Source organism: Papio anubis, chromosome 5, assembly GCF_008728515.1.
Source record: "Papio anubis isolate 15944 chromosome 5, Panubis1.0, whole genome shotgun sequence".
In the NCBI taxonomy this organism is placed as follows: domain Eukaryota; kingdom Metazoa; phylum Chordata; class Mammalia; order Primates; family Cercopithecidae; genus Papio; species Papio anubis.
In genome coordinates this window covers 76,364,218-76,381,997 of record NC_044980.1, presented here as the reverse complement: position 1 = coordinate 76,381,997, position 17,780 = coordinate 76,364,218, and the positions used below count along the sequence as shown (strand labels likewise).

Genomic DNA, 17,780 nt, shown 5'->3' with positions numbered 1-17,780 from the left:
ATTGGAACCCTTTGCAATATTAGTGCGGGCAGACAATACAATTCTAACATACTTCTTTCTTTACTCAGAGCCCAGAGCAAGAAGTCAGACTCTTGGAGACCTTCTCCCTGATGTACTTGCTCTTAACATTTCCAAGTTACAAACTGGGAACCGCTTCTATCTCAGAACACTAATTGTTGCTTCCATTGGTACCTTCCTATTTTTATATCACACTCACAACATCCTGTTTTAGGACTTTATGTATTTTCAGGATGGGTTTGGCAAAATTGTCAAGAAGTACTTAAAACAATTAGGTCACAGCTTTCAGCAGACAAAAAGAAAAAGACGTGGATGTTAGCTACAGAATCTGAGGTGATAGAAGAGATCTTTAAAACCCAGTTTTTCCAATATAGAGCAAAATGGGAGGACTTAAAATGCAGCTCTAAGTAGCACCGTCTCGTCTGCGCCAAGCTTGTCCAGGTCTGCAGCTCAGCCACTCCCTAAATAGGTGCTGAGCTTCCAGTCCCTGCCAGGTCCCCGCTAAGGCTCCTCATTGACGCACAGAAACCTCAGTGACACTCGCAGCCCTTCCATATTTGTCCCCATGAAATTCTATTAGTCTTGTCGAATGGCAATATTTGCCATTCCAGGCGAACTCTTTATGATAGTCTGGAACTAAATTAATCTGTTAATTGACTAAAAATGATCTTTAGACTGACGTGAATGTATTTAAAAAGTCAACAAATGGAACACAGTACAAAGTCGTCTCATTTTTCTTAATAAAAGTTTGCTTGGAGTAAATTTTAACCTCTCCCTTGCCTCAAAACAAAAGCACTATGCCCCTCCTACCACTCCCAAGAAGCAAGCAAAAAAACTTAAAAAAAAAAAACAAAAACAAAAACAAAAACAAAAACAAAAACCTTCAACAGCCTTTTAATAAGAGTGTTTAGCGCGGTTTGGATGCAACTCGGGTCAGCTCCAGACGCAGCCGGCCCGGAGCCCTCCGGGCGAGGCCCCTCGGCTCTCTCGGCTAAGCCGGGCCCCGCCTTCCCCGCCCCGCCTTCCCCGCCCCGCCCCCATTGGCCTCGGTGGGTGGGGGCCTCGGCTGCGCCGACCGCCTGTGCGGCTGTACTGCTGTCTCCGAGCCCAGGAAGTCACACCCGTCTCGGGCTGGGAGCCGAAGCTCCAACCCACGTGGCGGCTGGCGAACCCAGCCGCTGCGGGTAGCGCCCGTTGCGGGTCCTCCCTTCGCGCGGGCTGAGCGAGTGGGGGCGGCTCCCAGACCCAGCCCCTTTGGGCGGGACTGGCCCACCTCCGCTCGTCTGGTTCTTTCCCACCCTTCCATCCCGACACGCCTCTGCAGTCACATTTGTTGCCGCTGGGAAAGAAAAAAGAGCATCCTAAAACGAGTCTCAAAATTCAGACCCAAACCCCGAAACGAACCCTTCCGATCCGTTCCTGGCTGTTTGAATGCCATCTGCCCCATCTCCTTTCCTTTCTTCTTTCCCTCCCCTCCACTGTCCTCTTTCCTTCCACTTCCCTTCCTTCCCTTTCTTTTTTCCTCCCGCCGCCCGCCTTCTCTCAACTTTCGCGTCTGACGCGCGCCCTTAAGTTGAGGAAGTTTAAGTTTTGGATTAGAAGCCCTTCTTTTGCAATATCCTGGGGCGGGGCCCTAGCCTTGGGTTCAAGTGGTTATGGGTTTTGAGAGCGCGGCATTTGTATTATCTTTCTTAAAGATGCACAGGGTGGCGCGTCCAGACCTCTGAAACCTGGCCCCACCCAGGCCATGTGCGTTAGTCCACTAAGCGGCGAACTCGACTCAGGGCGCCGCGTGCGTTCCAGCCGATTCGCGAGAAGGCGTCTCTGCACTTTGCACGTACCAAGACCTTTTTTCAGGGTCCTCCAAACCCCTAGATGTACGCCGCAGATTGTGGAGTGCAAAATGAATGACTTAAGGGGAAACTAGGGCCTTCCATCCTTGAACACAAGGTTGTGAAAGCTGCTCGCTAGGTCTGGGGGGCTCGTTTTTCTCAACCCGTGCGGGACTTCTCCATTAGGGGGCGCCCACACCCGCCGCAAAACTCCCAATTCCTAGACATCTAGGTTCTGCAAGTCCTGTGCGCTGAACTGGGGGCAGATCCGAAGGAGCGCACCGCCTCCCTCGCTCCTCCCTCCCTGCTGCCTTGGAGGACGGGGAAGGCAGGGATTTCACACTAGCCATTCATTTGTCAGCTGTGGGGGAGGGGACGCAGAAGCTAGAGAGACAGAACAGAGGCTGGGAGAGGGGAAGGGAGGCAGAGAAGATGGAGACAGAGGGAGACACAAAGATGAGAAACGCGACCGAGAGAGACTCTGCCGCGGGTGTGCGCGCAGCAGGACAACTCTCCAGGCACCGTGTAGATTTCTCCCCCTTCCCGCAGCATCTTCCAGGGACATGCAGGACTTGCCGAGACGCAGTTGGATTGGAGAGCAAATAGTTTAGGCTATGACACTATTTTTGTACCCCGCTCTCCGTTGCCTAACACCCAGACCGCTCCACGCCCAGTGACACAGACCACGAGCCAGGACAACCCGGATGCCCTCGGTCCGCATGCACCGGGGATGTCGCCCTACAACGCCCACGCCTCTGCAGGACAGTGGGGCGCTCCAGCCAAGGACGTCCCCCGGGGCTCCCGGCACACGCGCGCGCCGCTGCCGCTAGACCTGCCAGTAAAGTTGCTCAACTAGAGCGGAGAACTAGGAGGGGGTGGGGGATATGTAAGGAAACGGAGGACTCCTGTAGTCTGGGCGAGAGCACTGGACCTAGAGGCCCCTGATGCGGGTCCCCGCGCCACCTTTGTCTGCAGTGCTCTCTGGGTGCCGGTTTGCTTGTTGAGATGGGAGCGACAGACCCCATTTCGCTCTTCAGGGTGAGAAAAATTACTGCACATCCCTACCGGTTCAGAACAGGCTTTTCCCGCCCAGGGGCCTCCCAGACCTCCGCGGGGCTCCAACAACCCCACCCCCCATCCTCTGCTCCTTGCCTGCTGGCCCCTTCGCACCGCGCGCAGGACAAAAGAACCCAGGGGCGCCGGGAGAGAACCGTGACAGTCCCCAAGTCGTCAAAGAGACACGGCGGGGATCCTGCACCTCCCCCGGCCAGACCTCCTCCCAGACTGCCTGCGGTCTGAAGGGGTCAGGTCCGCGCAGGTCCCAGGCTGCTTGGGCGCCGGGTCGCACTGTCAGGAGCTGCCCGGGAGTGGCTTTCCAGGAACACCAGGCATTGACCACACACCAGGGGCTGGGAAACCAGGTGGCCTGCACCAAGGCGGCTTCGGGGACTTGTCTGTGGCAAGTCTTGGTAGTCCCCATTCAAACTTTTGCCTCGAGCGTGTTAAGAACAAAAAAAAAAAAAAAAATCAAAGCGCCAAAGGTCCCTCTCCTCTCTCCAGCTCAAGAACCCACCACTTTTCTATGATTTCTCTACAATTTATTCCCTCCCTTCCCCCAATTCCGTTAGTCATTTTACCCCCACTCCACCCTGCGTTTCTTTTGTCTGAATCTTTTTCAACACCAAGGTTCCTCTGTATCCCTCTCCCCAAAAGCCCTTTTGAAAGTTACCTGCATTTTTTAAGTGCCTACATTTTCTTAACTTCGCCTTACAGCTCCTTGCCTTAATTAAAGCCTTCTACCAATTGCAATGTACTTCTTTTTTCTAAGATCGCGGGGTTTTTTCTATAAGTTTTTTTGGTTTTGTTTTTTAAGGGGGGAACAAAAGAAACGTGATTACCTTCGAAGGCGGCTTATTGCAGTTTGGGGGGAAAATTCACTGCAGCGCTGCGCGACTGGGTTCGGCGTTGCCCAGGCGGGTCACATAGGAAGAGTGGTGACCCAGGGAAGGGTGCGGAGGGTGCGGGACGGTGCTGGAAGATGCGGGAGGATGCGGGGCTGGCCGAAGATCTTGGTCTCAGCTCCTGTCCACAACACCTAATGTTCTCGGTTGTTGCGTCCGCACGCCTGGAGTTCTTCCCCAGAAAGGCTCGGGGCAGCTCGCCTGCAAGTTCAAATGCGGGTTGTGACACCCATCATCATTATATCACTGTACCGTCAGAGCCGAGGAGGAGACTCAGAGAGAAGAAGGAGGAGGGAGAGGAGGAGGGTTCATTCACAGGCTCCAAAAGCGCTCCACAGCTTCAGCCACTCCTAAGAGCCCAGGCTTGGAAAGCAGGCGGAGGGGCGGAAAGGCAGCTCCCCGCGCCTGCGGTAGGGACCGCCTGCCTCCCTCCCCAGGCACTCCCACCTCTTGGCGTTTCTTCCTGACAAGAAGTACCAATCGGCTTGGGGACAGCAGCACTCCCCATTCAGGCACTCACTCAGTAACATCGCTCTGCTCGCGGAAACCATTGCCCTCCCACTCCTTCCCCACCCCCACTTCCGCGCCCCCAGTGCAGCTAGTTCTGGGTTAGGGGAAAGGAGCCCCCAGGCTCTTAGGGGGCAGGCCAGCAATAGACAATTGAGTACGATCACTTCTTCTCGGGAGCATACAAAACTGTAAAATCAGCAAAGAACTTGGTTACAGCGTGTTTACGCGCCCACAGAACTTGCCTGTCCCATCAAAGGGAAGTGTCAGGCTCAAGGCTCCTGCCAACCTGAAAGAGACACTAAGAAAACGAGATCCTTCGGAGACCTAGAGGGAAAGTGTAAGAATTCCCCACTGCACTCCCAGGGAACTGCCCAATGGGGAGCCCGGCGTCAAAAGACCCTGGTAATAAAGGGCTGGACAGGAAATTCCCCCAGGCAAATCCCTTGTCGAATTCAAAGAGAATACTTTTCCTCTGCCACAAATCTCTTCCCACATAAGTCTAGATTCTGCTTTCTTCGTTCTTCCTTTCATTCAGTCTTTCCAAGTATCTCTGAGTACAATATTTGATAATTTTCCTGAGTAACAGGGACTTCTTGGAAGTATCAATTACCTTTCATGCTGTCAGGAAATAAGACCATAATCTTTCATGCGTTTATGCGATTTTTTTCTTCAGTGAGGCCCATCCCACTGTGTAAACGGCATCAACACATAGAAGAGTCCCGTGCATTGTGCTACAAAAGATTTCCAATAGGACCTTATAGAGCAAAGGGTCAAACAGTTGATACAAAGGATTTCTGTCCCCTTAGAAAAGAGGGACTTTGGATTTTCCTTTTCTTTGAAGTCAAGTATGAGTTTATACAATAGGAACAAAATAAATCCAAGGTGCACATCAGTATAACACTAGGGATACTAGAATGGGTGGCAAACTTTTCCTTCTACACAAATAAGAAAGCATCCTCACAACTCTTCTCTCTGAAGCCTCTACTTAGAAAATTATATTAAACATAGGACCTCAGAACAGTAGTGATTACAGATGAAAGCCAATTTTTCCTCTCAACTCCTTTGATTAGTTTGGTTTAAACTTACACTTTAAAACTTGTAGTAACCTAGACTCTTATGCATGCACATTTATAAGATTTCTTTTATATTTTGTAATTTGTAGGCATTCAGCGTGGTCATTGATTTTAAGTGATAAACAGGTAGAAGACTTGTCAGGATGATTTCAGGTCTCACAATGTGCATCTTTCATTTCTTTTGTTATTTATCAGCTCACTGCCGTGAGTAACATAACTATCAGTTACATCATTTGGAAATCGATTTGTTTTTGCAGTGAATTATTTATTCTTAGTAAATTTATTGTACTACCATTGCAAACATTGAAATTTGATTTCATCAGATATTTAGAATGATAGTCACAGAGCAGAATCAGACTTCAACCTTCATGTATAACATGTAAGCAAACTAAGGTGCAGAAAGTGACTGTCCCAAGGTCACACCATTAATAGTCCAGTGGTCTTTTCAGTGCTTCTCATAGCAACTTTAGATTCAAGATTGCTTGATTCAGGAAGGGGGAGAAATAAAATAAAATGAATCTTCATGGAAATAAATACTCCAGACATTAAGGTAGACCTTTCTGTGAAACACTCCAAGATACGGATTTTTATTCTCTTTCTTAAATTTGAGTAAATCTAGTTGAGCTTCAAAGAGTTCAAGTAACCTGCCCAAGGCGTTTTTGTGAGTGACAGATCTGCCAGTCAGAAAAGTTTATTATCTGTTATCCTTTTGTCCCTTTATGATACAGTTAAGTAAAACCTTTCAACAAAGGAGAACTAGAGCAGAAACAAGCAAGTAATAGCAGATTAATGCCCATTTTTTGGGAAATGTTAATAGTTAAAATTCTCTATAAATAATGCCATCTGTACATAATGGAACATGGTTGAAAGTGATGGGTTAGATACTTTTTACATTCTGGGATGTTTTCATTTATGTTGCCAAATTTGATTCTCTAGTCCTCCAAAATTTACAGTTTCTTTTAATGCCAAGAGATATCACAACCCTTGACCGAATAGTTCTACGGGACAAAGGCACTTTATCAGAGCTGACTTAAGGAATTAGAATATGCACAATGTTGAAAAGCTTTATACTGCCTGTCTTCTCTCTTCTTTGACTTGTAACATTATTATTCAGAAAATTAAATACTTCTTCAGGTTATCAGATAACTAAAATGAAATTATATCCCATGGAGATCTTCTTTCTGTCTCTAGGGCAGAACTTCCCCTCTAGCTATCTAAAATAGAGAATGGATAAAAAAGAAAAAGGAAAACATACCGGGTATATTAAGAATAGAGTCTACGGTTGTATTATTATTTCTATGTAACTGTTTTTACTGACTTTCTTTCATCAAGAGAAAGAAAATGAGAGAGCATTTATTTCTGATTCTCCAATGCCTGACAAAACTATTAGAAGTTTTTGAATGGGAAAATATATTTTTTTCACGTTTTATAACTAAAATTGTATTTATTTGTCCATTACACTCAAGTATGAATCTAACAGTAATTAAAATCTTATTCTGTGAGTCCCCCTTTAAATCATGTCTTTGTACTGGGGATATTCTTTATGAAAACTCCAAGATCCCAGGTATAAATAAAGCAAGATCTTCATTCACAATGCTTGTGTCTGAAAGAAACCATAAGCCAGAAGCTATGTGCCTTGCTTCCTTGCTTTGATCTTGTCTTTGGGATCTTGGCTGAGCTCAGGGGCAGCAAGCCAATGACTTGGAGAGGAAAGGTGTAGATGGCAAATGTGTCTCCAGGGAATTTTATTATCTTCATCTAAACCTCCTTCTGAGGTTCTTTAGGATCACATTTCAGACTTCTCCTTTTTTATTGATCAGGTGAACTGCTCTTAGACATGGCATCATCTATTGCTGCTCTAGGGATGACAAGATTCCAGTACCATTCAAATTCAGAAAACAAAGAGCTTAGTTTCAACTCCTTGATCTGACTGGTCCTAGGCACGATGAAGCAAATTATCCTCTCTGGATGATGCAATAATGCTACAGATTTAAAAATGTACTTTTATTAACTTTCAAAGACCCTAGAAAAAGGAAGCCCATCCTCTAAGATTGTGTCATAATTTTAAAAAAATAAAATAAAGTAAAACACTACAGATTAGGGACAGACATTTTATCCAGCACTTTGAATTCTCTTTGGCTTTCTAGGAAATACAGAAATATAAGGTCTTTGTTGCCTTCTTTTTATTCTTAAAAAAGAAATCTTGCAAAAGGCAAGGTGAAGGTGGCAATCTCTTTGTGCTTTAACCTGAAGTATAAAATTGGTCTGATAAATTAAACACAGACAAATTTCCTCAGAAAGCCATAAAACATTAGATTTTCCCCAGAAATCAGATATTGAGTTTTTGCTCGCCAATCCCCAAATCAAAATGTTACAGTAAAATGTTTGTTTTAATGAATTTTTTTTCTCCTATGCTGTAAATGTCCTCTTCATGGTTGAGCAGATTTCTCTAGAACTTAACTGAAAGACCATCTACATCACGACAGAACTATGCAAGCCAAAGCCAAGTTCCAACATGGAGTGATGGGAGAGGCCGGGCTGCCGAGAGGAGATGACTTCATTAGTGAGAAGAGAGGCTCTCTGAGTCTGTCCTCAAGGCAGCCAAATGGCTCAGCACATCTGCACTCACCCTGGGAGGCTGCCTGGAGCAGAGCATCAAAAACGCTATCTTTTTTATAAAGAAAAAGATGAAGGCATAAAGAACGCAGTCCAACTAAATTGAATCAAAGATTGTATCACTCTTACTCCCTCCTTAGTCACTTTCTCAAAGTCTTTTTCTTCCCTCCCCACAGTCTGAAAAATATAGGTCATTTTTATAAAGCATTTGTCTGACTGGAGCAAGACAAACTGAAGAGTCTGGTTTCTGAACACAAGGAAGCGGTAGAGATCTTAGAATCAATGAGGCAGGGCGGAATACAATGCAGAAGGTTTCTTAAGAGGCAAAACTTTTGCAGTTGCTGTTTATTTTCAGTGACTACCAGTTTCCATGTATTTAATTGACTACAGTGGGACCGAGACAAGGAGCATAAGGAAAGCTGCATGATGCAAAAAGACACATGCCATCATTAATGTCTCTGTGGTGAGCAAAGGTAGAATGCAAGACAGAAAACAAGGAAACCTCTATGTTGTGAGAAAAGTGTTCAGCATGGGTATCAACTAGCACATAGAAGTAGCAAGCATACATTCCATTTTTCTTCTATTGACAAAAAGAATTTCAGGACTAATGCTTGCTCCCATTAAAATATGAGAAATCACATTTTAACCCTACAAATCAAAGGTCAAATATTTGTTGTAATAATTCCCCCCAAAAAAGAGAAGAAGATCTGTAAGACTCAGCAAATACTTATTACAAACAGACTGCTTTCAATTTTTTATATTTTCTCTCTTCAATTCAACAAAAGTTTATTGAGCACCTTTTATGTGCATTGTTTTAGATAGTAGGCATTATTCAAAAAAGTAACAATTATTTTCCATCCTTAAGGAGTTTATAATCTCTCTAGAAAGAAATTAACTCATTGGAGTAGCCAAAGTTACAACTGATCTACAAAATGACTAGTGAACTTAGAGGAAAATTATACATAAATATTTTTGTCTCCATTGGCTGGTTCAGCTAGACATCATTTAAAAAAACATCCCATTGACTACAAATGGATGAAGGAAGGATGATAGTTCAGCAAATCTATCTCCCTTAGTGGAAAATCTTTTTCATGCACATATGTGATTAACACTGAATCCCACACACTAACTTTATTGCACATGACAAAATCATGTTTCTTATTTTCTTATAATATAGTTGGTAAAATAACAACATGTTATTTTACTAACATGTTGGTATATATATTTACCAACTATATACATTGGTGTATGCAATATAGTTAGCAAAATGACAACATTTTACACATAGTCAAACATTTGTACTATGTGAAAAAAAGGAGAACGATAAAGAAAAACATTGATTGTCATCCTAAGAAGAAAAGAAGCTAAGGGAAATTGAACACTCTAAGGGTACTATGGTCTCTGACTACTGGGCACCAGTGTCAAATGTAGTCACTAGAAAACAAGAGAAAAGAACAATGTGCGAAAAACTCTCCTCCTTAGTTATCATAAAGTTAAAATAATATGATTTAAAATATAATATGCAATCTATAAGCTTCCCTCACAAAAGAACTTGAGAATGTGTAATGACCTTTCCTATCCCCATTTCTACAACTCATTTGGTAACTTTTTGTTCTATCTTCGGTCTTGTGGCAGCTGTCTTTTCTTGCCTCCTCCCTCCCATATCATCTCACAAGGTTAACTATCTTAGTTTGGATTCCCACAGCAACAAACCCTGTGAGAAGAATTCAAATGCAAATAGTTTATTTGAGAGGTGAGATCAACAACCATCTATAAGGAAGTGGGGAATGAGGCAGAGAAGGGAAGGAGGATGGCAAAAGGTGCATTTCCAGCAGGTTGCACTCTGGGTAAGTGGAGCTTATTCCCATTAGAAATGCTCAGGAACAGTACAGAACAGACATGCACCTCAGAAGCATCCCATCTAAGAGGTGAGGGAGCTGAAGTATTTATACACTTGCTTGTGGAGGGCTTCTCCAGGGAGTGTTTATCCTGTCCAATTTCTGTCCTGTGCACAGGCAGACTGGGCTCTGATTTATTTCCACAAAGGACAAGGGACCACTGAAAGCAATAAGCTAAAAGATGTAGGTAGGGGCTGCAATTAGAACTTGGGCTAGCATGCCCAAAAATGATACAGGTGAGGGACTATAGGTGGGGTACCAATCACATCTGCTGTGACTCCCAATATTCTCATCACTACCAAGCCTGGTTAGGGTTGCAGGCTTTGCTACCTTGGTTGGAGGAGGATAAGGTGACAAGTCTTAGGATATTGGAGATAAGTATGAATTCTTCCATCAACTCCTTCCTCTCTCAGCTCCTTTCCTCCACCAGGATCATCCCTACTGCTACCTTCATACACCCAGGGCTGCCTCATAGCTAAATCCCCAGCCTGAGTCTCAGTGCTTCTTCTCCCTCCCAGAGACCTAGTTTGATTCCCTCTCATCTCAATTCCTGGGAAGAATTATCCAGATAAGGCCTGAAAACTATTGTCCCAGGAATCATAAATGAACTTTCAACTCATGATAGTTAAGGTCCAGAAGGGCTATAAATTACCCTAGTCCAAAGTCTTCTTACTTCAGATATGTGTGTATGTGTGTGTGTGTGTGTGTGTGTGTATACACACACACACAGAGAGAGAGAGAGAGATAAAATGTAAAATGACTACATCATTTGAGAGTGCTCTACACCTGAGAATTTCATTAGAGAGTAGAGATGAAAACAGGAATACAATATACTCTCTGCTTTGAGAAACATTGCAAACTCAAATGACTTACTGAGGCCATGAGGATATCATAAAAGAGTGAAGTAGAGAAGTAAACAATAGAGAATAGAGAGGAGTCTCTTCATCTAAAGACTCATTACTGCTTAGTTCCAGCCAATTGTAATGTGGGCTGTTGGTCCAGTATTTCCAGCTTTTAAAATGTTAAACAGGCCAGACAAAACTAGTCTGTGGGCTGACTCCCACCCAAGGGATGCCAATTGTAACATTTAAAAGTTTAAATGATCAAAGGCAAGAAGGATGGGAAGGGAGTAGAAATGGTACTCATTTTGTACCCTTTATCCACTCTCTCCTTCTCTTCTTCTTCTTTTCATTTCTTATCAATAAACACCCTTATGAATTCCCAAGAGGCAGTGTGTCCTGCAGTGGCTTAAGAAGGGGAAAAAGCAATGACGGGGAAAGTTCAAGGAAGACGAAAGGGACCAATACACCAAGATTTCCGAAGAAACAAGGAACGCTGAAACCAAAATGTAGAAGGTAGGCAGGATACCCTAGCCCTACCTAGCTCCTTTTCTTGGTACTTACCATGTGCCACCAGCAGCCCAGGCTCCTCTTCAGCCCCTGTTCCAGGGACCAAGAAAGTCTCTTTTCCCCTTGCAGCTGAGGGAGGTAAAGCCCTAACAACCCAAGTGGTAACTGTGGTTGCATTTTCCTGAGAGTGTCTTAAGCAATAATACTGTTAATTCTGTAGTCCTCATGCACATTCTTAACCAATAGACTTCACATGATTTGATATCTTGAGACAACGTATTCTCAGGTCTAAAAGACCAATTTACCACTGTTCATAAAGATAGGTACATTAGGCTGTAAATGAAATAGAAAATACCTATACACTGTGGCATAGACAGTTGCATTTTTGGAAGGAGGTGGAGAGAAGTCAGGAAGGAGATTTCAAGAATGTATGAACCTGAGGAATGAGCTAAAAATTTGATTACAATTGGAAATTTTTTCCTCAGATGACCCAGAGATACCTAATCAAGACTGAAAGTTTCTATGGCAAATGGAAAAACTGAGGAGAAGACAATGTTGGGAACAGATGCATGGGTGATATTTGGCAAGCCGTGGGAGGGAGTAGGAAACAGCAGAGCTGAGTAAAAATTTCAGATTGCTGAAAACCAGGTTATTTTGTAGATCCCACTCAAGGAGTTGTAATAATTAAAACCTGGGAATTTCCTTTCTTTCTAATCACTGCCTAAACTGGTATGTCAAATATCTCCTCTGTTGAGATTAAGGTTCTTGAATCTTGGATAGATTCCATAACTATCTGAACACTTTTAATTAATAAATGCCTGTTTTTACAGTGTAAAATGCTAATCTCATGTACTAATTAAGGCTTTCCCTCCAGCAAAGCTTCTATGCCTGTGGCTCAGAGGAGAAGAACTGGGCAGAGAAGTCTGCTTTTTACAATTCCTTTCCCTCCCCAACACTGGAGTGGGACTGGGGCCTTGGCAGTCTGCTCTGGGACCTCTGCTCTTGCTTTTTCTAGGCTTCTACTGCTTTCTTTTGTCTTAATTAGGTATAATTAACTTGTAAAAGTTGTATATATTTTAAGGTGTACAGTGTGATGTTTTGCTATACATATATATTGTGAAATGATTGCTGCAGTCAGCTAATTAACATATCAATATACTTAAGATCTACTCTCTTAGCACATGTCAAGTATACAGTACAGTATTAATAACTATGGTCAAGTTAAAAAAAAGAGAAAATAATAACTACAGTCACCATGTTGTACCTAGGTCTCCAAAATCTAGTCATCTTATAACTGTAATTTTGTACTCTGTGATCAGCATCTCCCTATTTCTCCCATTCCCTGACTCCTGGCAACCACCCTTCTATTCTCTGCTTCTATGAGTTCAACTGTTTAGAGTCCACATATAAGTAAGATCCTGCAGTATTTGTCTTTCTGTGTCTGGCTTATTTAACTTAGCATAATGTTGTCCAGGTTCCTCCATCTTATCACAACTGGCAGGATTTCCTTCATTTTCAAGGCTGAATAATATTCTTCTACTACTACCACTACTACACACACACATATGTGTGTGTGTCTGTGTGTGTGTGTGTGTGTGTGTATACACCATATTTCTTTATCCATTCATCTCTCAGTGGAAACAGATTGTTTCCATATTTGAATCAGTTATTTTATTTCTGGACTTTCTATGCTGCTTCATTTGTCTATGTGTCCATTCTTATGTCAGTTCCATACTGTTTTGCTTAATATAGCTTTGAAATATAACTTAAAATCAGGAAATTTGATGTCCCAGCTTTGTTCTTTTTGCTCAAAAATGCTTTTACTATTAGGGGTTTTTTGTAGTTCCACTGAATTTTAGAATTGCTTTTTTTGTTTATGTGAAAAATACTACTGGAATTTTGATAGGAATTGTACTGAATCTATAAATCATCTTAGGTGGTATGAGGATCTTAACAATATTGATTCTTTCAATCCACAAACACAGGATATCTTTCTATATGGTTTTTTCTCTTCTTCAGTTTCTTTTTTCAATGTCTTAGTGTTTTTATTATACAGATCTTTCATCTCCTTGTCTTATTTTACCCCTGAGTATTTTATCCTTTTGATGCAATTACAAATAAAGTTGGCCTTTTAATTTTTTTCTTGGATAGTTTGTTGTTAATGTATAGAAATTCAACTGATTTTTTTTTAATGGCATCTCATTCTGTCACCTAGGCTGGGGTGCAGTGGTGCAATCTCAACTCGCTGTAACCTCCACCACCCAGGCTCAAGCAGTTCTCCTTTCCCAGCCTCCCAAGTAGCTGGGACTACAGGTGTGTGCCACCATGCCTGGCTAATTTTTGTATTTTTAGTAGAGATAAAGTTTCACCATGTTGGTCAGGCTGGGCTCAAACTCCCGACCTCAGGTGATCCACCCACCTCAGCCTCCCAAAGTTCTGGGATTGCAGATGTGAGCCACTACGTCCAGCCCCAACTGGTTTTTGTGTGTTGATTTTGTATACTGAAACTGAATTTGCTTATTAGTCCTAACAGTTTCTTTGGTGTAGTCTTTACAGTTTTCTCTGTGTAAGAACATATCATCTGCAAACAGACAATTTTGTACTTCCTGCCAAATTTGGATATATTTTATTGTTTTGCCTTGTCTAACTGCTCTGGCTAGAATTTGCAGCATTTATGTAGTATAAATCAATAAGGAAAGTGTAGTTTAAGTCCAATGTTTTCATATTGATTTTGGTCTGGGTGATCAATCTTGCTGAAAGTGAGGTACTAAAGTCCTCTATTATCATTGTATTGCTGTCAAGTTCTCCCTTTATATCTATTAATATTTGCATTATATATTAGGTACCCTATTGTTCGGTGCACATATATTTATAATTGTATATTATTTTAATGAATTGACTCTTTTATTATTACATATGACTTTCTTTGTCTCTCTTTGCAGTTTTTGATGAAGTCTATTTTGCCTAAGTCTAGCTACTCCTGCTCTTTTTGGGTTTCCATTTGCATGGAATATTTTTTACATCCTTTGGCTTTCAATCTGTGTGTGTCCTTAAAGCTAAATGAGCCTATTTTAGGCAGCATATAGGTGGGTGTTCTTCTTCTTAAAAAAAAATCCATTATTCATTCAGCCATTCTATGTCTTTTGATTGGAGAATTTAACCAATTTACATTCCTGATCATTATTAATTTAGAAGGACTTATTATTGCCATTTTGTTAATTATTTTCTGACTATTTTTCAGATTCTTTGTTTCTTTGTTCTTTTCTTAGTTGTCTTCCTTTGTGATTTGATGATTTTTTGTGGTGATGTGTTTTGATTTCTTTACCTTTTGTGTATCTATTATTGGTTTTTGCCTTGTGATTACTATGAGATGTATATGTGATATCTGATAGTTTTAACAGTCTGTTTTAAGTTGATAACAACTTAATTTTGATAGCATATAAAAATTATGCTTTTAATTCCCTCCTCCATTTTGTTTTTGATGTCACATTTTACATCTTTTCACACTGTGTATCTATTAAAATTATTGTAGTTATACTTATTTTAATAGTTTTGTCTTTTAACCTTTAGACTACAAATGTAAGTGATTTATACATCACCATTACAGTATTAGAATATTCTGAATTTGTCTACATACTTACATTTATTAGTGAGTTTTGTGCTTTCATATGGTTTTATGTTAATGATTTGCATCATTTCATTTCAGCTTGAGGGATTCCCTTTAGTACTTCTTGTAAGGAAGGAATAGGGATAATGAGCTCACTCAGCTTTTGTTTGTCTGGGCAAGTCTTTATCCTTCATTTATAAAGAAAATTTTGCCACATAAAGTATTCTTGGCTGGCAGTTTTTTTTTTTTCTTTCAGTGCATTGAAAATAATATCTCACTCTCTCCTGGCCTGCAAGGGTTTTGCTGAAAAGTACATTGATAGCCTCATAATGGTACACTTGCATGTGAGAACTTCTCTTGCTGCCTTCAAGATTCTCTCTCTGTCTCTGATTTTTGACAGTTTGATTATAGTATGTCTTTCTGAAGTCTTCTTTGGGTTAAACCTGGTTGGAGACTTTTGAGTTTCATGTATATATCTTTCCTCAGATTTGAAAAGTTTTCAGCTGTTATTTCTTGAAATAAACTTTCTGTACATTTCTCTCCTCTCCTAGTTCTGAAAATTCTATACTGTGAATGTTAGCACTTTTTATGGTGTCCTATAAAGAATTTCTTTATTCCTTTTCATTCTTTTTTTTTCTTTTCTGACTGGATATTTATAAATGCCCCGTCATTGAGTTCACAGATTATTTCCTCTGTTTATATTCTCTATTATACTTTTCATTTCAATCATCATATTTTTCAACTTCAGAATTATGTTTAGCTCTTTTTTATTACAGTCATATGCCACATACCAACATTTCAGTCAGTGATGAATTGTTTATAAAATGGCGGTCTCATAAGATTATAATGGAGTTGCCCTATACTAGTGTACCATTTTAAATATTTTACATCATATGTTTACTGTATCTTTTCTATGTTTAGACACATGATTTCTTACCATTGTGTTACAGATGACTACAATATTTAGTAGCTTAGTAGCACTAGGCTATACCATATAACCTAGGTGTGTAGTGGGCTATACTACCTAGGTTTGTGTAAGTATATTCTATGATGTTTGCACAATGACCAAATCATCTAATGACACATTTCTCAGAATGTATCCCTGTCACTAAGACTATACATTCATTCATTCATGCACACATACATTACATTCAAGACTGTATTTCTCTCTATTGAACTTCTCCTTCTGTTTATGTATTGTTTTCCTAATATCATTCCCATCTGTTCATGTATTATTTTCCTAATGTCATTAAGTTGCCTATTAGTGTTTTCTTGTAGCTCACTAAGCTTCCGTAAAACAAATATTTTTGAATTGTTTGTCAGGCAATTTGTAGGTATGCATTTCTTTGGGGTTGGTTACTAGAAAATTATTGTTCCTTTGGTAGTTACATATTTCCTTGGTTTTTCATGGTTATTCTTGCTTTACATAGGTATCTATGAATTTAATGGAGTTTTCACCTCTTTCAGACTTTATGGGCTAGTTTCAGTGGGAAAACACCTTCACCTCTAGTTTGGTGTGAAGGTGCTAGATGGATAGGGTGCAACAGTTCTGGCTCCAGTGAGGGTGCAGAGGCATAGCCTTCATGTGATTCCGTCAGCTGAGCTGGCATCAGCAGAAACTGTGGGAGTCCTTGGTGATCACAACTGAGGATATCCACAGTGGTGGTGAGGGCAGTTGGAATTTTCGATGAAAAAGGCTACTGAGATTCTTTTGATCTCTACTTTTCCCACAGGGGAATTCATGGCCAAGGGGATCCTTCATGGTACCAGGTCGGGCTTGCACATATGCTCATGGTGAGGGTGGCACGGGTGTCTGATGTGCACTTTTATAGAGTAGCCACAGTGTCAGGGGCTGGAGCTTGTGTACATGTGGAGTGACAGTGGAGACTGGGGTTTGCAGCATGGTCACGTGTAGGTCTACTGCTGCTCCAGGGATCAGGACACAGATAGACCTGCTGTAGTGATAGCTCTGGTATCTAGAGTGCCAGTACTCTTGCAGCAGCCACAGAGGCAGGGTCTAAGACAGTTGTGTGCAGAGTGACATTGACTATGGGATCCAAGGTGTGGGTGGTGGCTTCCACATCTGAGGTACAGACCCTCTCAGGTGGCAGAGCCAGGGTCCAGAGTACAGATGCACACAGAGTGGCCTCAGCTATGAGCTCAAGGGATGGGCAAGCTTGCAGCAGTAGTGGCTCCAGTGTCTGGGGCAAAGGAACATGTGGTGTGACCACAGAGCAAGGATCTGGAGTGCAGATATGCATGGGGTGGCCACAGCTTAAGGATCTTTAGTACACACAGGATTGAGAAAGGCAGCATATAGGCACAACAGTGACTCCTTCTTGGGGAGTGTAGCAAGCTCAGCAGCATCTCCCTATCTGGAGGTTACTTTCGTTGTGAAAGCTACTGGTGTCCTCTGCCAAGCAGGTTACAGGGGACAAGGGTAGAATCCATTACATGACTGATACTGATAGCCCCCATTCTTCTTCTTTGAACCTAGCCATCTCCAGATGTCTCAAGTATGCCAGTCTCTCCAGCTATCCCTTCTGTGCAGTCGTTCTCCAGTTTTTGCTCCACTGTGTTGCTGCTGGTTTGTAATTGAAACCTGGATCCCTTCCAAGGATATTTTTGATTGTGAATAGTTGTCTACTTGTTTTTCTGTGGAGGGATAAAAGCTGGCATCTCCTTCTCTCCTATCTTGCTGATATCAGTCTCCTAGGCTTCAACTTCTCTGTTACGAAGTAGCAAAGTGGGGACAAATGAAAGGGACAGGACTCTCTTACTTACCTGGCAGCTGCTGTAATCCACTTTGGAATTATAGATTCTTCCCTGGATAACAGTGCTCACAGCCAATGCTGCTAGTGTGGCAGATGTCCCAGTATTGATCACCTGGAGGACACACATGTGCACTTTCCTGAA

General features: G+C 42.0%; 1 protein-coding gene across 6 annotated transcripts in view; it reads right to left on the bottom strand.

Moving 5' to 3' along the window:
- Window positions 1-4,302, bottom strand: part of VCAN (versican) — a 111,253-nt gene extending 106,951 nt beyond the window's left edge. For all 6 annotated transcript variants that reach the window (XM_021939521.2, XM_021939527.2, XM_021939526.2 and 3 more), the window contains exon 1: window positions 3,749-4,302. The gene's annotated coding sequence lies outside the window, so the exon portion shown is untranslated. The remainder of the gene's footprint in view (window positions 1-3,748) is intronic.
- Window positions 4,303-17,780: the final 13,478 nt, after the last annotated feature.